The sequence below is a fragment of the Geotrypetes seraphini genome, chromosome 1 (assembly GCF_902459505.1).
Source record: "Geotrypetes seraphini chromosome 1, aGeoSer1.1, whole genome shotgun sequence".
Lineage (NCBI taxonomy): Eukaryota > Metazoa > Chordata > Amphibia > Gymnophiona > Dermophiidae > Geotrypetes > Geotrypetes seraphini.
This window is the reverse complement of record NC_047084.1, coordinates 161,860,650-161,885,339: the sequence shown is the minus strand read 5'-3', so window position 1 is coordinate 161,885,339 and position 24,690 is coordinate 161,860,650. Positions and strand designations below refer to the sequence as shown.

Sequence of the window (24,690 nt, the reverse complement as noted above, 5' to 3'; positions counted from 1 at the left end):
ATAATCTTGACTATGTAAATTGAAAATCTATAAATAAAAATTTTTAAAAATATTAAAATGCTCACTCTGAGCAATTCTCTATAAAATCTCCGAGCAATTCTCTAACCTCATTGTGCTACATCTGCAGCCAAAATTTGCCAACAGATCTGAGCTGTCATTGCCTTACATTCTGATCAGTGCCTGAGTCCTGATTGGCAATGACAGGAAAGTAAGGTTTGACAGCTCAGGATATACCCTGCAAATTAAAATAATAAATAAATAAATAAATATATATATATATATTTTGAAGATTGGCAGGAGAGATGCCCACTTTTTCCTGATACATCGCACAATCACCTGACACGGCTAACCCCCCTCCCACCCAATTAAAATAATAACAACAACAAATAGAAGAGCAGTAGGAGAGATGCCCACTCTCTCCTGCCACGTTGCAAAATCACCCAACATGGCTAACCCTCCCCCCCAATTAAAATAATAATAATTAAAAACAAAAACAAGTTGAAGATCGGCAGAAGAGATGCCCGCTCTCTCCTGCCATGTCGCACAACCACCTGACACTGCTAAACCCCCTTCCCCCCACACAGCAGGAGAGATGCCCACTCCCTCTCGCCATGAAGCAATACACCCCCGACACCCACCCCGACAGCAGAATCACACTCCCTCCCACCGCCAAGCAACGCACCCTCCAACACCCTCCCCTGGCAGTGGGAGAGATGCCCACTCCCTCCCAACATCACACAACCACCCTGACCTCTCTCCCAGTGCCTCTGACAACTCCCGCCCCCTTACCTTAATTACAATGGCTGGCCAGAGGGAAGGGAAGGCCCGCCATTCTGAAGAGGCAGGCATGCTGGCAGGAGGGAGTAGGCATGGTCTGACATATGGATATATTTAGGACTCAAACATACTGGGTTACAGAGCACCAGATTGTGGCCCTTAGACATGGGCTTTCACTGCAATAGCCAGGCTTGGTTATGTTATAAAAAGCAGAGGAAAAAAAAAATCCCATTTAGATACAAATGAAGGCACATGACACACTAGACCAGGGGTCTCAAAGTCCCTCATTGAGGGCCGCAATCCAGTTGGGTTTTCGGGATTTCCCCAATGAATATGCATGAGATCTATGTGCATGCACTGCTTTCAATGCATATTCATTGGGGAAATCCTGAAAACCCGACTGGATTGCTGCCCTCAAGGAGGTACTATGAGATCCCTGCACTAGACTGAGTTGGAAACAACACAGGATGAGAAGAAAAATGCTAAATCAAAAAAAGAAATAAAGGAAAAAAGGCCAGAAGAAAACTACCAATTTACAAATGTACCTGGCAAATGAAAAGTATATTCTACCTTTTTAACACTGCAGCTGCAAAGTTCTTAAACTTGCCTTCAGCACATGAAAGAGAAAAGCAAGTCTCTCCATGTCTACAACAAACAAGAGCATGATTTTATATATAATTATATGAGGAGCAGATCAGATTTGAAGAACCAACTACTGCCTGGCTGAAAGATCTCTCTCTTCTTGGTCGAACATGTTTCTGGGCTAAACCCAATTAACCACTTAAGGCATTTCATGGCAAGCTTTTTATCCCAGGCCAGAAAAAAACCTTCACTCTCTGTTCTAGATATACCAGCTTTCTTTCTAGAAGGGTAATATTATATGCTGTATATAACTCTCAACTAGTGCTGCCCGATTTCTCATTGGAATCGGGTGAATCAATTCGTTCGTTTAAAAAAAAAAAAAAAAATCGGCCTCGCCAATTCAGTTACTAAACCTCCCCCTCGTCGCCTAAAGCAGGAGCAGCAGCGCTGCCTCTTGCTAGCTGTCCACTGCTGCTCCTGCTTTAGGAGGCGAGGGTCAGTCGGGAAGAGACAGGACTTTGCAGCATCCTCCAGCTTCCTCCTCCTGTGATCCCGCTCTTACCTTTAGCTAATATGCAGAGAGGATCGCCAGTGCTGGAGCGATCCTTGCAGGCTGCTGTCATCCTGAGCGCCACGTTCCCTCTGCCATGATCCTGCCTGTGACATCAGTGGAGGGGAAGGTTCGCGGTAGAGGGAACGAGCTGCCCAAGATGACGGCAGCCTGCAAGGATCGCTCCAGCACCGGCGATCCTCTCTGCAGGCTGCTGTATTTTACCATCCCACAGTCAGAAGGGGCTGAAGCGTAGCCCAAGACTCACCAACCCAGCACCCAGAGTTAAAGATCTACCTACAAAGCATGACACAGACTACATCCAGGGCCACAAAAGACAGCCTGTCCTTGTCAAACATTCTGCCGCCTTCTCTTCAGAGAGATATCTAGATGCTGAAGAATCTTATGAACTCCCCAAAGCTGGATGACTGCCAACCACACTGTCTATGCTGTAAAAGGTAGGAATAAGCCACTGGACAGGCTTAGAAATAACTTTAAGAATAAATTCCAGATAAAGCAGCAGGCCTTCGGGGGGGGGGGGGAGACACCAGGCCTTCGTGGGGGGGGGAAGACAACAGGCTTTCAGAAAGGGGGAGACCAGGTATAGAAGTAAACGGAGGGAGGGAAGGGGCTTCAAAAAGAAATGCATATCTTGAACTGGGGGGAGGAAGGGAGGGAATAAATAATGGGTCTAAAAAACAGAGGAAAGGGAGAGATGGTGGACTCTGGGGTGGTGGGGAAGGAGGAAGAGATGCTGGATGAAAGGGTAGTTGAGAAAAGGAGAGATGGTGGATCTGGGGATGGTAGGGTCCATCACTGCAGCTGCAGGGATGGGGACAAAAAAAGAAATATGCCAGACCTCCAGGGGAGGGAAGGGAAATAGAAGGGAAGGACAGAGATGGATGGTTAGCACGGAGAAAGAAGAAAATGACAAATGGGCAGGAGACCCTGGCAAGCGAGTTATCAGAAGACAAACAGAAACCAGAGCCTGGAACCAACGCTTATACTTTTATTACAACCAGCGCTTATACTTTTATTAGTACTTTTTGCACAGATCGGTTGGTGACTGAGAACATTAATATTTATTTGCACTTTATAGCATTTTTTGCACTTGATGTATTCGTTTTATTCAACTTGTGAAGTGTTTATAAAATAAACTCACCAGGATGTTTGAAAAAAATACCCGGTGCAGTAATTGGAGAGACCTCCCACGTACTTGGGAGTTCTGATCGAAAAGTCGACGAAGCCAGCAGCGGCGAAAAAGGCGAACAGAATGCTAGGAATAATAAAGAAGGGGATCACAAACAGATCAAAGAATGTTATCATGCCGCTGTACCGCCCTCACCTGGAGTACTGCGTCCAGCACTGGTTGCCGTACATGAAGGAGGACACAGTACTATTCGAAAGGGTCCAGAGAAGAGTGACCTCGATGGTTAAGGGGTTGGAGGAGCTGCCGTTCAGCGAAAGATTAGAGAAACTGGGCCTCTTCTCCCTCGAACAGAGGAGATTGAGAGGGGACATGATCGAAACATTCAAGGTACTGAAGGGGATAGACTTAGTAGATAATGACAGATTGTTCACCCTCTCCAAGGTTAAGAGAACGAGAGGGCACTCTCTAAAGTTGAAAGGGGATAAATTCCGTACAAACGTAAGGAAGTTCTTCTTCACCCAGAGAGTGGTAGAAAACTGGAACGTGCTTCCGGAGTCTGTCATAGGAGAACACACCCTCCAGGGATTCAAGACAAAGTAAGACAAGTTCCTGCTGAACAAGGACATACGCTGGTAGGGCTAGTGTCAGTTAAGGCGCTGGCGACCAGAGGGCCACCGTGTGAGCGGATTGCTGGGTATGATGGACCACTGGTCTGACCCAGCAGCGGCAATTCTTATGTTCACCCAATTGGGCAATCGATTCAATAGACTGAATCGAATTGAAATTTTTTCTCCTGAATCAGGCAGCACTACTCTCAACAGTAAGACAGCAAAAATAACATAGCTTCACATCAAAGCAATGGTGCTTGTAGCATTGTCCCAAGTAGCCAATTCACATTGTTCAATAATATAATTTGTCATCTATCACACACATTGCGATTATCAATAGCTCAAAGTTCACTTATCTGCAATTGCCAAACTTGCTAATAGATTCAAAAAGTTGAAAATCCCAACAGGAGACCCCTTCTCACTAGAGCATCTTCAGGAGAACAAAACAGCTATTAACTGACAAGTAACGCGGCACTCCTCTAAAAGAGGCATACTTGATGTCTCTAATGTGATGACATCACTATTGACCAATCCCTGTATGGTGACATCATCCATTTATTAAAATGCTTTCCACTCTACCAAGTAATTTAAGCCCACTGGAGTTACAGAGTTTAATTTAAATATCCATTGTTATTCATGCTGCCTAAGACAGCACTGGATGTTACCACGATGTTTACTTAACTGAAGCTGCTCTAAAACTACAGAACCAAAAGAAGAGAGGTCCAACTTCGTCTGCAGTAAAAAAACCAGCCAGGAACAAACAAACCAAAACTGCAGATATGTACCACGATGTAGGCGAATTTGCAGAGACTCTCGGCGTGACACATCATCTGTTTGGTTTTATATTATCTTTTTCAATATTTGTTGTGTCATATGTTTTTTCCTTTATCTACCATGGACCCCTGATGAAGGTTGTCCGAAACACGGACCGTGTTGGGTCCCCCGTTTGGTAAAAAGGTTTTAATATATAGTTTGCTGCTCTAAAACTAAACATCGAAAAGCAGCAAAATTATGGTTTGCATTAAGACAATGCTCCACCAAGTGTGCTGAGATTTTTTTGAGTGTTCACACAATGTCTATGCTCAATAAGTCTGGTTTTCAATTGTCAAGATATCTGTCCAACATACACAAGATTAGAAGGACAAATCAGTACATAAATAACATTATCAGAAGTACAAGATGCATTGATTTGCAACGTAAAAATATCTCTTGTTGTTGGATAAATAAATTGTGAAGTTTCCATCATAAGGTCACAGACCAAACAATGACCACATTTTGTGTAACCTCTAGTAGCCTCCCTCCTCTTCCCAACACAATTTCACACTTCAGAAGGACACAAAACATTAAGCAAGTTGTTATTCCTAGTATAAGAAAATACGATTTTTGTGTTTTCAAACGAAGGATGAGCTGACAAAACATGTAAATTCTTCTTAATAATTTTGACAAAATCAGTACTATGTGTGTTAAATTTCAACACACAAGTTAATATGTTTGATTTAATTTCCCATTTCTTTGAATCTAACAAATCTAATCAATGATTATATCTCATTCTTATAGCAGCTTTTTTCACTATGGGCTCCTTTTACAAAGGCGCGCTAGGGCCTTAACGCATGGAATAGCATGTGCTAAAATGCCACGTGCACTAGCCGCTACCGCCTCCTTTTGAGCAGGCAGTAGATTTTTGGCTAGCGTGCACTAATCCGGTGCGTGCGGTAAAACCCATAGTGCACCTTCGTAAAAGGAGCCCTATGTTTTGGGGATAGCCTCAAGCTTGCAATTTAAATGTCAGTTCTTTAGCTTTATCTTCATAATTCTGAGTAGAAGAATATAATCTCCTATATCGCAAGAATTAAGGGAATGCTCTGTCGAGAATGCAACGGAAACATACTAGAAAAACGTAAGAGAGTGTTTCGATCTGTGGGTTTCACAAACACAGATGTTTGCAATCTTCTAGATGTTGGAGAAATCTGAATAACCAAAAATGTGATTGTATTCAAATCCCAGCAAGGTTTGAATTTAATAATCGCATAGCAGGAATGCAGTTCCTGTACAAAAGAAGTAAATTGAGAACTTGTCCCTGTCCAGATGATAAATACATCATCTATTTACCTCCACCAACTTTGAATGTAACAGGCAAATTGTGACCCATATACCCATTTATTTTCAAAAGTGAATTAAAAATAAGATTAGTGCATAGGAAAGTCCCACATTAAAGAGCGCTAAACCTATTTCCTAATGTGTTTTAGTAATAGGACCCCTTAAATTGTTATCTGTGTCAGTGATATTACCAACTGAATGAGAAAAAATTCTTGGATTTGGGGTAGTTTATGCAATACTCTGCCCTTGTGATTTATGCTACATAGGGCATACAGCACGGAGTTCAAAAACGAGATTATTTGAGCATTGTTCAAATATTACACATAAAAGAAAAGTGGATGTACTTACATGACACTGTGCTGAAAAAAATCATTCCTTTGAGGAGTTCAGGTGTTTTGTATTAGACCATATTCCATTTACAGCATGCCATGGTGATGTAAAGACGTTGCTGCATCAAAGTGAACAGAGATCCATTTTTTTCCTTTGAACCATTTGGCCTAATGGACTTAATCAGAAGTTAGAATGGGGTGCTTTTTATTAGAAATGAAATTAGTTGTTTGATCGAACGAATTCTAATGGATAAGACGTCATGAAACCGGTATTTTAAATCCAAGTGCCATTCTGAGTTTTGTGTAGACAGAGCAGGAGAAAACGTGAATTTCCCTGATGAAGCCATTGAATGGCGAAACAAGAGCCTTGTTGGATGGTAACATCTAGTTCCTGATTCTTCAGTCCAGCGTGAGAATTGCTATAGCAGGAAGATCAACTCGCTGGAAGGAACATGAAATGTTATGAGTGAACACCTGTGTCTCTTGTTCTTTTTCTTTGTTCCCTGTGGTGGTTTTTTCCTATTTTGAAAAACTACATTTTTGCCTATGATACAGAACAGAACTGGCTAAAAAACTCATTGGGTTGCTGTCTGTAGAGTGTTGATGGTTGAGGCTTTTTCTCCACTGAATATAAATGGTTTTTCATGTGGTATTTCCACCACTTGGCTAATAACATTTTGCTGTGTTTTGAATTTAAATTTTTCTATCACATCTCCCCTCTCCTGCCTTTCCTCCAAAGTAGGGGTGGTTGAACAAAAGTAATTGATCCACTCCCATGCCTCGTGTGACCTAAAACGTCAACTTTGCTTAAGCACTGCGGCAGAAGGAAACCACCTAGGAGTCTGAAATTTTGCAGTTTGGTACAACACCTTGGGGCACGTTTCTGTGCCAAGTTTGAAATCTTTCACGAACGTGCTTCCATTTCTACAGGTCAGCAAAGTAGGGAAAAAAAATTCACGAATGAAAATTTTTGGCACAGTTTGGCACCATACTGCTGTTGGTAGGTAATTCATATGAGGGTACAATTTTACCAGCAGACATGTACCATGAGGTACTTCCAAGATTTGCAAAATGAGCTTTTGCAGTCAAGTGAAGCTGAAGATATGACCATCCCAAAAATAAGGCTTTATGCATTTATGCCAATTTTCACTGTTTTTCAGATTCAAATATCTCTAATGTGTAGTTTTGTTTGTTTTTAATATCATTTGAAAGAGCATGTTTTTTTGCTACAGAAGCTATTCTGTTTCATTTTGGACCTGACCTTTCTATGGTGAGAATTAAAGCTTCAAAAATAAGCATTAGTTGTATATGTGCATGAATAGTTAATATTGAAAAGAGGCATGTTTAACACAAACCATGTTGTATGCAAATGAACAAGGTACATGAAGTTTCACAGTTAAGTTCAGATTGTTACTGTTTTATGATCCCCTTCCTTGTATCCATGCATTTTCATATACCCCCCGCCACTGGTCGTGAAAATCATGACAAGTGCATTATACACCGAGATCACATATTTATCAGTTACTGATCCATTGTCTGAAAGACATTCCCAATAGTCAGATAATACCATACAAATTTCTAAGCTTTATTAAAGACAAAACAGAAAAGTGCAAAAACCACACTTATTTAAAGTGCGCATACATACTGATAAAAATCAGGAAATCGCATAAATTCAACTTTTAACTCAGTTTCTTGCACATGGTTTTGAAAGTCTGGTCAATGTTTGCCAAAATAGCCTGTGGATAAGTGTACTGTCTGCCTGATGAAGTGGTCAAAGGTGCATTAAGGCCTGCAATAATATGCTGTTCAGGGATCCAGCATATGTCTCTGTGGGGAGGCCAGTGAAATGACTATGCGGGACCTTGTGGATGCAAAAAATTAATCAGGATGTCGCATTCTTCCATTTAAATTTCACATACATGACCAATCCACCAAGAATTGTCATATATGCAAGCTAAGTACTCTCCAGGTTGAAAGCTGGATGCTTGAAAGGTAGGGACATGTTTAGGATCAGTATCAGACTCTAAGACATTAGTAATGAATGAGCTGGAGTCACTTGAAATTTTGCTAATGCAGAGTCTAGCAGTGTCTATGGGCTTAAATTGGTGATTTCCTCTTGTTCCAGCCACTGTATGGCCCATACTAAACCTTTGTTCCTGAGCAGGTCTTATTGCTTCAATATCTTCCTTAGCAATGAAGAAAAATTTGATTCCCGAGAAAGATTTATCGTAGAATTCAAATAGATCCCTTGGTGTCAAAATTTGGTTACTGAGAGGACGTTGTAAGCTGGCATAGGCTGTTCCCTCAATCCCATCACATGGAGATTTGCCATGGCTGATGCCAAAGAAGTACCACTCAGCAGTAATTTGAAAGTCAGTATCATGGCTGCAGAAGTTAATGAAATTCTTGAACTTTTTATATTGCGCAGCAGAACCATCACTAAAGTAGTGAATATTGCTTAAGACAGGCAAGACTTCCTTCAGATGGCAGAATAAGCTTCCTCAAAAATGCATGAACTGCAAAAGTATCGTGATGCAAGTAGTCACTGATCATGAATGAATCCTAGAAGAAAGAAGCTTAGAGACTGAAGGCTCCTGGGAAAACTCAGGCCAGACTTCTGTCCGCATACAGCTAAGAAAGAGGAGGCGACAGTAATCCCTTGTGGCTGGCGATATTAGAAGTGATCTAGTAGGGACCAGTCCACCTGCTTATCAACCTTAGTCTCCAGGCAACACACCAATGCTGTCTCAATTGGCAAGCAGTTTTGGTCCCATAACCCTTCCAAGAAAAGGTAAGGGAGACCATATCCAAAGATGAAGCTTAAAAGAAACAACCTGCACACTTCCCAAGACACTGGAAAGACAGCATGAGCCAGACCACATGCTGAATTGTCAAACACGGGGAAAAGAACAGAAACATCGCCCACACCTACTAACAAGTCCAATGCAGCCAACTCCAGCAGTCGGTAAAGAATCCCTTTCAAAATCCATAAAGAAGGGCAGGCATGGAAAATTGCAGGTCAGACATGTAAATAGCTGCTATTAATTCCTACATCTTAAGAATCCAAGATTGGGTGTTTTCAGTGTGCATGAAATTAATACTACCAAGACAAAATTATTATGGTTTGGGCCAAAAATTGAGCAGTTGCCTAGCTCAATTTTGTTAACTTCTGGTGACTCACTGAAAATTGATTTTTCACCTAGAATTCTGGATTTTATTCTCAATTCTTCACTCTCATTATCTAATCAAATTAATCATGCTACTAAAAAATGCTTTTTCAGTTTAAAGATGCTTAGAAGAGTACGTCATCTTTTTGTCAGCAACATTTTGCAGTTTTGGTTCAGGCTATTATTTTATCTCATTTGGACTATGGCAACTCACTTTATGCTTGTGTAAGTAAATGTAATTTGAGGAGGCTACAACTTATCCAGAATACGCCGGCTAAACTGATATACGGTAAACATAAATATGATCATGTCACACTTTTATTGAGATCCCTTCACTGGCTTCCTGTTTACTGGAGGATCCAATTTAAATGTGCAACTGTAATTTTCAAAATCCTATATGCAAATCCTATATTTTTACTCATTTGGTTCCTGTCTCATTTTATTCACAAGAAATTTCTAATTCTAGGAGCTCTCAGAAATATAAACTTGGCTTTTCCACTGTTAAAGGAATACAAACTATGGCCAATTTTCGTCAATCATTTTCTTTTTTATTCATTAAAGTTTAGAATGACCTTCCTTCTATAATTAGAGTTCTCTTTTATCTACCCACTTTTCGTAAAGTACTGAAGACATTTATTTCAGAAATTTACTAATGATCCTTCTTTTTCAAATAATCATAAAAGATAAAATTGTGGCTTAAAAGATATAGGGCTCCTTTTACGAAGCCACGCTAGCGGTTTAATGCACGTAATAGCGTGCGCTGATTTGCCGGCCACGCTAGCCGCTACTGCCTCCTCTTGAACAGGCGGTAGTTTTTTGGCTAGCGCGCACTAGAAATGTGCGTGCGATAAAGCCGCTAACGTGGCTTCGTAAAAGGAGCCCATAGTTTCTGTTCTAATCTCTTGTATAATTTTATTAATATTTTGTTAACCGTATTGAGCCCTCCTGTTGAGATGAATTGGTATAAAAAATAAAAAATCAAAATCAAAGATTAGATTTAGATTAGAGATCTGAAATGTTCCACTCTGAGGACTTTGCAAAAAGAGAATACTCCCGGGGGAATTCTGTGCAACCCCCTCCCCTGAAAATTCTGCATTTATTTATAAGTTTCTTGTGCAGAATTTCCCCATTATAAGGGTTAGCATCTTCCCCTAGCTATGAAATATCCCCCTCCCCATTACCACAGCAGTTTCCCATGCACCTTCCTGCAGAACTCAACCCTACGGCACACCTCCATCCCACATTGTTATGACAGTCCTCCCACTCCATCCACTTATTTTTCCAACCCCCACTGTTCCATCCATCATTTTGGCAGCCCTCCCTTCCCTTTACTGCACACACTTTCACATTTTTTCTGCCCCCTCTATCTATATTTTTACAGGCCTCCCTCCCACTCCCTCCTGTTCCTGCATACTCAAAGGACTGCTTCCTGCTCCTCTGCTATCCTGGGTCTGACTGTTCCTTTGAATCACATGGGCCTCTGTACAGACATGAAACTTAAAGGAACTGCCAGGGACCAAGGCAGCAGAGGAGAAAGCAATCTAGTCTATGGCTATACAGCTCCTTTTCTTGCCGCACTGGACTGGTAAGTATGTAGAGAGGGAGCGAAACAGATTGGAGGCAAATACACAGGAAAGGCAGAATTCTGCGTAGTCTGCAGAGATGGGAAATTCTACAGTAGCGAAGAATTGTGCAGTAGCAAAGAATTCCCTCAGTTGTAAAGAGAGTCAACCAACAGTTAATAAATTTGGCAAAGGTGCAGCTAGGTCATATTTGGCTGACCTTATTAGTATTCTAGCTATAAAACAATTATATTTACTAAAAAGTGAGAAACTAAATCATCAGACTTAAAAAGTTATAAAAATGCTCCCTCAAAAACAAAAAAAATCCAAAGTAAAAGCAAAACCAAATAATTTAAGTGAATTGCATCCAGTATTTGCAGGCACCTACCCACCCAAATACTAATCAGGTCTGATCTTGCTTAGCTTCCAAGATTTGACATAGTTGAAATGATAATGGCCATACATGCCATTTGAAATAATTGGATCAAAATGCCTTTCAAAGACAAAATCCCCCCAAAAACAAAATTAATCAGTATATTAAGCTAGGCGTGATTTATGAAAACGCAAGGAAGAAGCAGGGCATGCAGTATACTAGGATTTACATTTAAACAGATTTTTATTCTGCAATCAGGTGCTGTATATGAATCAATTTAAAACAGGTAACCCAAGAACCAAGAGTGCCCTCTTGTGATCAAATCTAGTTGTGACAAATGAATTGTGCTTATGCTTCTTCATTTATTATGTTTTTTTATGTTTTATTAAAACCTGATATAGTGCTGAATCTTTACAGCAGTTTACAATTAAAAATGATCAAAAAAGATAAAACAAAAGGAACTCCATAATCTTCAGATAGAAAAGGTACAGCAAACTTTCCAGACTCAATCACCCACATAACACAGGTGTAAAAAGGCAATCGTGATGTTTTACAGATTTTCTAGTGCAATCCTCGCTCCCCCTCCCCCCAAAAAACCTGTGTAAAAAAAAATAAGTTTTTAATATTTTAAAACTAGTTCTAAAATGTGCTTCAGCTCTTAGTTCACCCCCAAATGTTGGGCATTATTTGTGCTTTTTCCTCCATTGCTTTTATTTGTTCTTCTGATGCCAAAGATATAAATAATATAAGGTCCTGTTTACTGTATACAGTGATGTGTTTTAAGTATAAGTAAACCAACTCTATTGCAGCTCTTTTGTAAAATAAATTTTTCAATGGTGCAATAGTTTCATTACACCTATTTTGTAAATAAAACAACTGCTAGTTTCCAGGTAGAAAGCAATGCTATCTTCTGGAGAAGAAAAAGAACACAATCACTGATTTATATGTCTGGCTGCTAAGCACTAGCACCCCCCTCCCCTGAAATTTAATGACGCTGGAAAAATTTAATCTGGGTAAATGATTTTATTTTTTGTTTTTATTAATGGATGTAGCAGGCAGCGTAAGAACATAAGAATTGCCGCTAATGGGTCAGACCAGGGGTCCATCGTGCCCAGCAGTCCGCTCAAGCGGTGGCCCTCTGATCAAAGATCAGTGCCCTAACTGAGACTAGCCCTACCTGAGCACGTTCTGGTTCAGCAGCAACTTGTCTAACTTTGTCTTGAATCCCTGGAGGGTGTTTCCCCTCTGACAGACTCTGGAAGAGCGTTCCAGTTTTCTACCACTCTCTGGGTGAAGAACTTCAACCTTACGTTCGTACGGAATCTATCCCCTTTCAACTTTAGAGAGTGCCCTCTTGTTCTCCCTATCTTGGAGAGGGTGAACAATCTGTCTTTATCTGCTAAGTCTATTCCCTTCAGTATTTTGAACGTTTCAATCATGTCTCCTCTCAGTCTCCTCTTTTGAAGGGAGAAGAGGCCCAGTTTCTCCAATCTTTCACTGTACAGCAACTCCTCTAACCCCTTAACCATTTTAGTCGCTCTTCTCTGGACCCTTTCGAATAGTACCGTGTCCTTCTTCATGTATGGCGACCAGTGCTGGACGTAGTACTCTAGGTTAGGGCGCACCATGACCCGGTACAGCGGCATGATAACTTTCTCCGATCTGTTCTTGATCCCCTTCTTTATCATTCCTAGCATTCTGTTTGCCCTTTTTGCCACCGCAGCGCATTGTGCAGATGGTTTCATCAACTTGTCGTTCATAACTCCCAAGTATCTTTCCTGGGAGGTCTCTCCAAGTACCGCCCAGGACATCCTGTATTCGTGCATGAGATTTTTGTTACCTACATGCATCATTTTACACTTATCCACGTTGAACCTCATCTGCCATGTCGATGCCCATTCCTCGAGCTTGATTATGTCACGTTGCAGATCTTCGCAATCCCCCTGTGTCTTCACTACTCTAAATAACTTTGTATCATCTGCAAATTTAATCACCTCACTCATCATACCAATGTCCAGATTGTTTATAAAGATGTTGAAGAGCACGGGTCCAAGCACTGAGCCCTGCAGCACCCCACTGGTGACGCTCTTTTAGTCCGAGTATTGTCCATTTACCTCCACTCTCTGTTTCCTATGCTCCTGCCAGTTTTTAATCCATGTGAGTATTTCATCCTCGATTCCGTGGCTCACAATTTTCCGAAGTAGTCGCTCATGCGGAACCTTGTCAAATGCCTTCTGAAAATCCAGATATACAATGTTTACTCATGATGGCGGGTGGGAGGAATAGAGGAAGACACACCGGACCCACATGAGAGAAGAAAAAAGGGAAGGGAGCGAGATACTGTACTGCAGGGGCAGGGAACTGGAAACTTAAAGCTGCAAAAACAATAAAGAGGTAAAAGAAGTAACTAGGAGAGAGTTTGTGCCGGCAAGTCATCTGCCGAGGGCTTGCTGCCGCTGCTGATCCTTTGCCTATCTTTTTTCCCCATCTGTGGGTGTATTGGGGGTGCTTGCTGTTTTCATGCCAATAGTTTGTGGGTACCCCAGGGGGCCGCTGCCTGCGCCCATATGCCACAGGCCCAGAATCATACCTAGTCTCCTGCCTCTCAGAATCACTCATTCCTGTCCTAGCCCCAACACCCCTTAGAAGTGTGTTATATACCGGGCGATATCTGAATACACTTACCGTATTAGTTGTGTTGTGTGCTGGTCATTGGTCAATTTATTGTTCGCTTTCATTAAATGTTTTCGGGCAGATACAACAAAGTGTAAAGAATTTGGTGATTTTGGCAGGCTTTTCCAATTTTGTTCTAACTATGCCTTGCCTTCAAATTGGTTCAAACTACTGTGACTTTTGCTTGCCTCTGCAATTTTATTTCGCCTAGTCTCTCTTTCTCCTCAGCTGTCCACCACCACCCCTTGCCTGCTCCCCCTGTCCAGCAGCATCCCCTCCCCTCCGTCCAGCAGCACCCCTTCACTGCTCCCCCTGTCCAGCAGCAGCCCTTCTCCCTTCCTTTTAACTCCCCCCTGTCCAGCAGCACCCCTTCCCTGCCTGTTTTATTTACCAAAGACAACATTTGAACTTCATAGTCTATAGCAGCCCAGAAACAGCGCTGTTCTTATATTATTCACTACTGGATTAACATTTTAGTACCTTATAATTGCCCCCTTCTCCATAGAAGCAGCAAGTTGTTGATGTAGACTGCTTGTGACTTCAGGGAGCACTTCACAGCTTCTTCAACTGAACTAAATATAGACTGGAATTCAGCCTCAATCAATAATTGCTGAACTACTAATTAGTGTGAAAAACAGCTGTAGCAGTTCCCAAGTGCCTGCTCTCTTTTAATTGCTATTATTAGTCAGGCTCTAAATCAAACATTATTTTTAGCAAGGCTGATGTTTAAAATCATTAAATTCTAGGGGCCATCTTTTCAAAATTATTGGTGGTGCTGAATTCAACTCAAATTATCCCTACCTCGACACATTAAAGGAGTTTGCTGAATACTGGGAGATCAGGCATCTAGAGAGATTAAATTTATGATCACAAAAACTCATGTACCATCCCTCCCTTTCAATTTACTCTAAAGGCAATAATTTTACTTTTTTGCTACCTGAATACTTTTGCAGTTGTTTGGGGGTTTTCTTTTTTTATGAAACTGACTTAACAATAAATTTAGAATGGCACCTTAGTTCATGAACCTTAAAATAATTAATTAAAAAACAGATGAATTTCTTTTTTTACTCAGTGTATCCTCTCCATTAGTAGATTTTTTTTATTTTGCTTGGTTATACTAAAACACTTTTCCAATGTATTCCAATAAGCTATACCTCATGCCATTTGTTTCGGATGTTATCATTAACTTGTATGGAAGCAATGTTCATGATTCACACTTTACACTTGAAATGTAACATCATGCTGAGTGGAACAGATCACATACCTTTCGCCACTTCTGCACTGCATTTTCATATCTGGTTATAAACTTAATTACACACTTCCCATTTTGTCCCATGCCCCTCCCCAACCTATAAGGCAACCAATTTTTCACAATCAGAACCATTAAGTTCCATCTGCAGACTCCAATCAAAAAGCTTGAATATTTATGCTACAGGCAGTCCCTGAGTTACAGATGCCCAACTTAGGTACGACTCATACTTAAGAATGCAGTTTCGGCTTCATTTGATTTCACAGTGCAGTATTTCAAGCGGAATAGACTGCTACACTTCTCCTTAGAGAGTTGCGCGGGGACAGAAATCCCACCCGTCCCCGCCAAAGTCCCACCCGTCCCCACCCGTCCCCGTGAGGAATCCCACCCGTCCCCGTGAGGAATCCCTCCGTCCCCACCCGTCCCCGCGAGGAATCCCCTCCGTCCCCACCCGTCCCCGCGAGGAATCCCCTCCGTCCCCGCCCGTCCATATAAACTTCAGAAATAGTTATTTCATTTAATTATGCTACTGAATAAAAGGCTCTGGTAGAAACCATTTACAAATAAGCAAAAAGACTTTATTAATTTGAAAATATTAATTGGGAAGAATATATACTTTGCAAATGGGTTTCTACCAGAGCCTCTAATGTTTATAAATTTTTATCAACACAACTAATATACTACTTTATCCTGAAGCAAAATAAAAAAAAAGAAATATAATTATTTTCCTACCTTTGTTGCCTGGTTTCTGCTTTCCTCATGTTCTCATTCAATTCCTTCCATCCACTGTCTCTCTTCCTTCTGCATCTTCCATTTGCTCTGTTACTGTGCCTCTCCCTTTCTTCCCCCTTCCAAATTGGTCTGGCACCCATCTTCTTCTCTCCGCTCCCCCCATAGTCTGGCATCTGTCTTCTTCCCTGCCAGCGAGTTCTCCCTACTCTCTCTTCCCCATTTCCTTTCAGCGTCCTTCTCCCCCATGTCCTGTCAGCGTCCTTCTCCCCCCTCTGTCTTCCACATGTGCTTTCAGTGTCCTTCTCCCCCCTCTGCTTCCCCATGTCCTTTCAGCGTCCTTCTCCCTCTCTGTCTTCCCCATGGCCTTTCAGCGTCCTTCTCCACCCCCCCCCGTCTTCCCCATGTCCTTTCAGCGTCCTTCTCCACCCCTTTGTCTTCCCCATGTGCTTTCAGCATCCTTCTCCCCCCTCTGTCTTCCACAAGTGCTTTCAGAGTCCTTTCCCCCCCCGCCCTTCCCATGGCCTTTCAGCGTCCTTCTCCACCCCTTTATCTTCCCCATGTCCTTTCAGCGTCCTTCTCCACCCCTTTATCTTCCCCATGTGCTTTCAGCATCCTTCTCCCCCCTCTGTCTTCCACAAGTGCTTTCAGAGTCCTTCCCCCCCCGCCCCGCCCTTCCCTTCCCATGGCCTTTCAGCGTCCTTCTCCACCCCTTTGTATTCCCCCATGTGCTTTCAGCGTCCTTCTCCCTCCTCTGTCTTCAAGTGCTTTCAGCGTCCTTCTCCCCCCCTCCTTCTCTACCGCCCCGGGTGCAGCACAGCCGGCCAGGTCCCCTTACTTTTGTGGCACTTCCCCAACCGACTGACAACAGCCCCGGTCCGACAAACCTCCCTGCCCTTAACTGCGAATCTAAATTACCTTATTACAGCTGCTGTAAGAAGATAATTTAGATTCGCGGCTACAGGGCAGGGAGGATTGTCGGACCGGGGCTGTTGTCGGTCGATCGGGGAACTGCCACAAAAGTAAGGGGACCTGGCCGGCTGTGCTGCAACCGGGGCGGGGTGTGGCGGGGCGGACCGCCCCGTCCCTTGGTAGCCACTCGAACCGCGAGGCTACTCTCCTCCTTACCTGCACTGCCTGCAGCACAGAGCCAAACGGAAGTCTTCCTGACTCAGTCGCGCGGCTCTTCTCTCTACCTTCTCTGCTTGCAGCACAGAGCCGAACGGAAGTCTTCCCGACGTCAGCGCTGACGTCGGAGGGAGGGAGGGCTTTAAGCTTTAAGCCCTCCCTCCCCTCCGACGTCAGCGCTGACGTCGGGAAGACTTCCGTTCGGCTCTGTGCTGCAAGCAGAGAAGGTAGAGAGAAGAGCCGCGCGACTGAGTACATCCAGCCCCGCAGGAACCCCGCGACCCTCGGAGGCGTCCCCACGGGATCCCCGCGACCCTAGGGGGCGTCCCCACGGGATCCCCGCGACCCTAGGGGCGTCCCCACGGGATCCCCGTGACCCAAAGGGGGAACCCGCGGGTCCAGCGGGATTCCCGTCATCCCCGTTCCCGTGCAGCTCTCTACTTCTCCTGTAGCAAATTCAAGAATGATGCATGGCCACATTAAGAACAGTGTGTGGTTGTGAATGCTGTACCTTAGAGGGAACACTGGTAGGGACAGGTGGCCCTTTTCTCAGCTGGGAGTAGAGGTAAGCAGCAAGAATCTTAAAATCTACAAATTCTGAATTGCATACAAATCCGACTTAAGAACAGCTTAAAATAATCTAATGGAGAAACTTAATACAATTTAATGTACAAGCCACAAATATAAGTAGGTAATAAATGCTATTAGCATGTATATTTTACATTCACAAATTATTTACAAGCCTATATGCAGTCTATCAGGCCATGTCTTTGCTTTTGACATCTGATAATAGTATGAGCAAAGAGCTCCTAGCTTGGGTTTCACACGTCATTGTTAGTGAGAAATAATTAAGAAGGGTAAGACAGTCAGTATACTTATCAAGATGAGCAGAGGAAACAATGCATGATGGCAGAAAAAGACCCAAATTCACTAAGCAAAACCAATCGTGTACCGATCAGTTTGCGAGCCCTTTGTGACCCAATTTCTCCCCAACACGATTCACTAACCTGTGTAGTGATCCTCTTCTGATCCACACATGTAAATGAGGGGAACTGCATGCAAAATAGGCAGGGACGCGATTCACTAACCATTTTTTCAAATCCGACTGGGCTCTGAAAAAGCGACTGCTGGGGACCAGACGCAAACGTCTTTCCTACTCTCCTGCTCCAAAGAAACCCAGCTCATAGCTCTGCTCTCTGCTGGTCCTACTCTCTGCTGCTTGCCGCTCCAATGTTCTTCCCCGATCTTTCCTGCCTGCTCTGCCCCGAATCGCCGCCTTGCTCATCCCCAGATTTCTCTTGCCTGCCACCCTGAACCTCTCCTGCCCTTCCCCGCACTGCGAGCCCATGGTTTTAACCCGCGGATTAAAACCACGGGTTCCCTGGCCTATGTAAAAAAGTTAAAGTAAAAATAAAAATAAAAATCATGGCTCGCGCTGCCCCCACCCCCGCACACCGATACTCCCCACACTGCCGATGCCTCCCGCACACTGATGCCTGTCCCCCCCCTGCGCCGAGGCCCCCCAACACAAGGCAGGAGGGAAGCCAACTCCCTCTATCATCTTAAATGCCACCGGGCCGGGCCCACCTCCCTCCCTCCCTCTCTACTTACCTGCAGCTCAACCTGAGCCGGGCCGGACCCACCCACTCCTCCCCTCCAAGAATTGTTGGGAGCAGGAGGGGTTCTCAGTCCCTCCTGCTCCACGCCTCCTCCTCCGACGACTGCGGCCTTAGGCCATGCCTCGATGCATCATCTGATGCGCGGATAGGGGCCTAAGGCCCTGATTGACTGAAGCACACTGGGCCTGGGGCGCCTCAGCCAATCAGCGCCTTAGGCCCCTCCCCATGCATCAGATGATGCATCGAGGCATGGCCTAAGGCCGCACTCGTCGGCAGAGGAGATGTGGAGCAGGAGGGACTAAGAACCCCTCCTGCTCCCAACAATATTAAGGTATGGGAGGGGGTGGGGGCCTTGCTGGTCATCCTACCGGCCTTGGAGGAAGTCTGGTATAGGAGGGAATGAGCACCCCTCCTGCTCCCAATGATTCTTAAAAGGTAGGGGGGAGCGGGTAGGTCGGGCCCAGCCGTCCGTCTGTCTGTCCTGCCAGCCTAACAGGGCATGAATTATTAATTCATGATTAAATTGTCTCTCTTTGACATTTCTGAGACATAGACCACAGAAGTCCACCCGGCACTGTCCTTTTTTAAAGATATATATTTTATCATTTAAGAAACTAGTATTAAGATAGTTTTTTAAAACACAATCATTTCTTATCTTTATAGCTGAATATTTATATTATTTATTTATTGAGATTTATTAACTGCCTTTATGAAGAGATTCACTGAAGCCTACTCCAGCCTATCCAAACTTGTCATTTACAGGTCACAGACCAGACGGTTTGGATAGGTTGAAGTAGGCTTCAACAGCAACTCCAATGGTTAGAACTCAAGGACAGTGCCGGGTGGACTTCTGTGGTCTATGTCTCTTTGCCCCACCGAAAGGCTGGAAACTTCAACTCTTACTGGAACTCACATGCGCAGATGGGAGAGAAAGCACAGTTACTTATCATAACAGGTGTTATCCAGGGACAGCAGGCAGCTATTCTCACATGTGGGTGATGTCATCCATGAAGCCCGGATGCGGACATCCTCGCAAGCAGACTTGCTTGAAGAAACTCAGACGTTTTGAGTCAGCTGCACCGTGCATGTGCGAGTGCCTTCCCGCCCAGGAGAAGCCAACCAGGGGAGGTGGGTGGGTTGTGAGAATAGCTGCCTACTGTCCCTGGATGACACCTGTTACGGTAGGTGTCAGGTCAAAAGCACGCCGGGACAAAGGCGCGCGCAGACAATTGAGCGCAGCGCGGAGGCGCGCACCGCAGAAAATTACTGTTTTTACGGCTCTGACGGGGGGGGGGGGCGTGGGGGGAACCCAACCACTTTACTTAATAGAGATCGCGCCGCGTTGTGGGGGTGTTGTGGGGGGTTGTAACCCCCAACATTTTACTGAAAACTTCACTTTTTCCCTGTTTTTAGGGGAAAAAGTTAAGTTTACAGTAAAATGTGGAGGGTTACAACCCCCCACAACACCGGCGCGATCTCTATTAAGTAAACTGGGGGGGGGCTCCCCAACAAAAACCCCCGTCGGAGCCCCTAAAAACTGTAATTTTCTTCGGCGCACGCCTCCGTCTTGCGCTCAGTTGTCGGCGCGCGCCTTTGTCTTTCGCGGGGTTGTCTATGAACCGTTACGGTAAGTAACTGTGCTTTATCCCAGGACAAGCAGGCAGCCTATTCTCACATGTGGGTGACCTCCAAGCTAACCAGAATAGGATGGTGGGAGTGTTGGCAATTCAGGAGAATAAATGTTGTAATACTGCCTGGCCAAAATGGCCATCCCATCTGGAGAAAGCATTCAGACAATAATGAGAGGTGAAAGTATGAACCTAGGACCTAGGTGGCAGCTCTGCATATTTCCTCAATAGGAGTAGATCTGAAGAAAGCTACTGAAGCCACCATGGCTCTGACTTTGTGGGCTGTGCCTCAACTCTGTAGATGCAGTCCAGCCTGGGCATAGCAGAAAGAGTTACAAGCAGCCATCCAATTGGAGATGGTACACTTAGAAATTGGATGTCCCAACTTGTTTGAATCGAAGGAGACAAAAAGTTGAGGAGCAGATCTGTGTGGTTTCGTGCGTTCTAAGTAGAAGGCCAACACATGTTTACAGTCCAGGGTATGAAGAGCTGATTCTCCAGGATGAGAATGAGGTCTTGGAAAAAACACTGGAAGTACAATGGATTGATTGAGATGAAATTCTGAAACCACTTTAGATAAGAATTTAGGATGAGCATGGAAGACCACCTTGTCATGATGGAAAACTGAAAGGTGGATCAGCAACTAAAGCTTGCAGCTCACTGACTCTTCGAGCAGATGTGAGAGCAATGAGAAACACCACTTTCCAAGTGAGGTATTTGAGATGAGCCGTAGCCATTGGTTCAAAAGAAGGCTTCATTAATTGAGAGGTTTGAGAGGTGGTTTGAGTATGAAAAGACCTTACAGTCGTCCAGGTACAGAAATACCTGAAGACCATGGTTCCACAGAGCTGCTGCAATCACCACTAGGCACTTGGTGAACACTCTTGGAAATGATGCCAGGCCGAAGAGTAGCACTCTGTACTGGAAATGCAGATTCCCCACCCAAAATCTGAGGTACTGACGGGAGGCTGGATGATTTGGAACGTTGATTGTAAGCCTCCTTGAAATCTAGAGAACATAACCAATTGTTCTGATCTAGAAGGGGATAAAGGGATGCCAGGGACAACATGCAAAATTTTTCTTTGACCAAAAATTTGTCGAGAGCCCTGAGATCCAATATAGGCCGCAGATCGCCCGTCTTCTTCGGAACTAGGAAGTAACGGGAGTAAAAACCCCTGCTCTGCTGTTCCAAGGGAACTTCCTCGATGGCATGGAGACGAAGCAGAGCTTGAACTTCCTGAAGAAGGGCGGTCTGGGAAGGATTGGAAGGATACTCTCTTGGAGGAAGCTCCGGTGGAATCTGAGTAAAATGAAGAGAGTATCCTTCCCTGATGGACAGCACCCAGAGGTCCGATGTAATGGTCTCCCATCAATGGTAAAAATGATGGAGATGACCTCCTATGGGAAGAGGAGAGGACAGAGGCAGAATGATGGAGGTTATGCTCTGTTTGAGGCAGTCAAAAAGGCTGAGAAGCCTTGGGTGTAGCAGAAGGCTGAGGTTTGTCGCTTCTGCTGCTGTTGTTGTTTCTTTTGCGGTACTCGATTATAAGTAGCTGCTCTCGGAGGATAACGCTTCTGATAGGATGGAAGAGGTCAAGAAGGTTTTGAAGGAGCCGGCTTAGGCTTTGGTCTGACAATGGAAGCAAAAGATTTCTCATGCTCAGACAACTTCTTGGTGGCGGCCTCTATAGATTCATCAAAGAGGTCATTGCCGTCACAAGGAATATTGGTCAGACGATCCTGAATGTTGGGATCCATATCAATAGTGCGAAGCCAGGCAAGGCGGCGCATTGCAACTGAGCAAGCAGTGACCCTCGAGGAAAGCTCAAAGGCATCATAAAATGACTGAAGAAGGTGCAACCTGAGTTGTGCCAATGTAGCAATGACTTGCTGAAACTTCTGGATGAGGAAGGTTTCTCCTTTGAAGAGGACCTGCGTCTCGATGAGTGCCTCGATGAATGCCTTGACCTGCAATGAGAGTGCTGCCTGGAAGCAGGTCGTGTTCGAGGTGACTTTGCCCCATGCCTTGAAAAGGGCAATGCCTGATGTGAGGATAAAGGGCTGGAAGTTGTAGATCCAAGATGAGACCCCATAGACTCAGTGGCTTGGATCAAGGTATCTCAAAGCACTCGCAAAGACTGGACTCCTTGCATAGAGTGTGAAGATTCCAGACTAGACACTCGCAAAGACTGGACACCTTGCATAGAGTGTGTAGATTCAGCTTAAGGCACAGGCAAGGACTCAATCACTTGTGAAACTGCTGAGTGCCCAGGCTGGACTGCAGGAAGCAGAGTCGAAGCAGGACTATATTTGGTCAGTAACTGAACACACTCCCTTTCTAAAATGGTCTGGATGGTAGCCTGCAGTTGTGGATCCGAGTCTGAAACTGGACCACTTGCTGAGGCTAAAGGTTCCAAGAGTGAAGAGGAAGGATGCTTCGGCCTGGAAGCATGCTTCTTGGGCAGTTTAAGAACTGGAACTGGAAGTTTCTGCTGAGGTATCTGACCTGAGGGAAGCTCAGGAGAAGACTTGGCAGATTTACTTGAGGTCGAGGACGCTCCAAACGAGGAAGGTCTAATGAGAGTCAAGGTCGTGGAAGCAGGAGGATACCCCGTGGCAGGCTTGACTGAGTCGGAGGTCGAGGCTGGAGTGAGAGTTTCCATACCGAAAATCTTCTCCACTTGTACTTGACAACGTTTAAGGGCTCGAGGTTGAAGGGTAGCACAGCGAACGCACGACTCTGGGCAATGATCAGGCCCCAAACACCGAAAGCACCAGCAGTGTGGGTCAGTGAGAGAGATCACACATTGGCACTGGCTACACTTCTTGAAGCCCATGACCGGCCAGGACATAGAAGGAAAAAATAGTCACCGGAAAGTCAAAGCCCGCAGACTGAGAGCGTGCGGCAAGGCCCGCCATCACTCAACAAAAAAAACAAAGAATTCGACTTTTTAAAAAAATTTTAAACAAATGAAGTAAAAGAGCACAGTGACACGGTAATAAAGAAATAAAACATGAGCCGCAGTGAGATAAGGCACGAAGCGAACTAAGTTCAGGATAAAGCGTCAAAGACGGACTTCTTAGCTCCGCGAAAAACTGAGAACTGAGGAGATGCGCCCTATGCTGGGCAAGAAGGCACTTGCGCATGCGCGGTGCGGCAGACTCGAAACTTCTGAGTTTCTTCAAGCAAGTCTGCTTGCAAGGCTGTCCGCATCCAGGCTCCATTGATGACGCCAAATGTGAGAATAGGCTGCCTGCTTGTCCTGGGATAAAACACCAGCTCCGATCCTGGTGAAAACCCCCCACCATGGAGCCACTCGGCCTGCGCTCAAAGCCACTGCGAACAGAACCTGGGGTGAGCCTTGCTTCTACAGGAATAGTCCCCGAGTTTCCAAACTGTTAGTGCCGGCTGGCCAAGAGAATCCACTGAAAAGCAGTCTGCTCCTTGGCTATAGACTTCTTGCCTCAGAGTCTGAGCTCTCCCTTAGCCAGAGATGTCCCAAAGCTAGGAGCCTCTACTGCACCGAAAAGTCTCACGATCAGACTAAAAATCCTGAAAAATAACCATAAGCAGAACATACAGGCTTCTACCATCTCACGTGTAGAGGACAACTCAAGAGAGATGGGAAGTGGAGCAAAGAAAATGCTAATAAGGCTTTCTACACAAAATCTCATTGGAAGGGACTGATTACCCAAGTTTAGAAATAGAGTTGCATCTATGACCTTACATTTGAAAGCATAGAAACATAGAAATAGACAGCAGATAAGGGCCATGGCCCATCTAGTCTGCCCACCCCAATGACCCTCCCCTACCTTTCTCTGTGAATAGATCCCACGTGTCTATCCCATTTGGCCTTAAAATCAGGCACGCTGCTGGCCTCAATAACCTGAAGTGGAAGACTATTCCAGCGATCAACCACCCTTTCAGTGAAAAAGAATTTCCTGGTGTCCCCGTGCAGTTTCCCGCCCCTGATTTTCCACGGATGCCCCCTTGTTGCCGCGGGACCCTTGAAAAAGAAGATATCTTCTTCCACCTCGATGCGGCTAGTGAGATACTTGAATGTCTCGATCATGTCACCCCTCTCTCTGCGTTCCTCGAGTGAGTACAGCTGCAACTTATCCAGCCGTGAAAGAAATCAGATAGAATGGGCCCTCAAGGTCCTTATCTGCTGCCATGCTCTATTAAGCACAAATCCATCAAGGAAAGAAAAATATCTGTCTTGCAGAGTTCTGCAAAGAAAAAACTGTTTAAACTGAAACAGCTGAGATATAGCAACTGAATTAAATTTTCCAAAAGCACAAGTACAAACCTGGGCTTGTGCCTCTGAAGCCAAAGGACAGCTGCTGTTTTACTTCAACAAAAGGCAGTGTGGGGATCAATCGCAGTACCGTGCTTCAACAGTAATACCTCACTCTTCTGGCTGGGTAAGGCAAGGAAAGCTCCCAATATCTGAAAGCTGAAAAACAAG

At 44.4% G+C, this 24,690-nt stretch overlaps 1 protein-coding gene across 4 annotated transcripts in view; it reads right to left on the bottom strand.

The window, feature by feature from the left end:
• ARFIP1 (ADP ribosylation factor interacting protein 1) overlaps nt 1-24,690 on the bottom strand; it is a 188,995-nt gene that overhangs the window by 151,340 nt on the left and 12,965 nt on the right. For all 4 annotated transcript variants that reach the window (XM_033940751.1, XM_033940741.1, XM_033940761.1 and 1 more), the window contains exon 2: nt 24,532-24,678. The gene's annotated coding sequence lies outside the window, so the exon portion shown is untranslated. The remainder of the gene's footprint in view (nt 1-24,531; nt 24,679-24,690) is intronic.